The sequence below is a fragment of the Morone saxatilis genome, unplaced genomic scaffold (assembly GCF_004916995.1).
Source record: "Morone saxatilis isolate NCDOM2014 unplaced genomic scaffold, NCSU_SB_2.0 Contig1, whole genome shotgun sequence".
Lineage (NCBI taxonomy): Eukaryota > Metazoa > Chordata > Actinopteri > Moronidae > Morone > Morone saxatilis.
The window spans coordinates 19958484-19958702 of record NW_023339651.1 but is presented as its reverse complement, the minus strand read 5'-3'; positions in this window follow the sequence as shown (position 1 = coordinate 19958702).

The window sequence follows — 219 nt, the reverse complement described above, 5'->3', positions numbered from 1 at the left end:
TTTGTGTTTGTGACGAGAGAATATCAAACTCTTTTAGTTAATCTGCTGAGATTAGGTTGATCAATCTGTCACTGCTTTTAAATCTCTTCACAAAACATTCTTATTTCAAAAAACCAAATCTGTCCATTTCATTGTTGGTTTATTGCATTTGATATTTTTGTGAAGCAGTTTGTAACAGAATACCGCTTTATAAATAAACTTTATTATTATCATCATCAT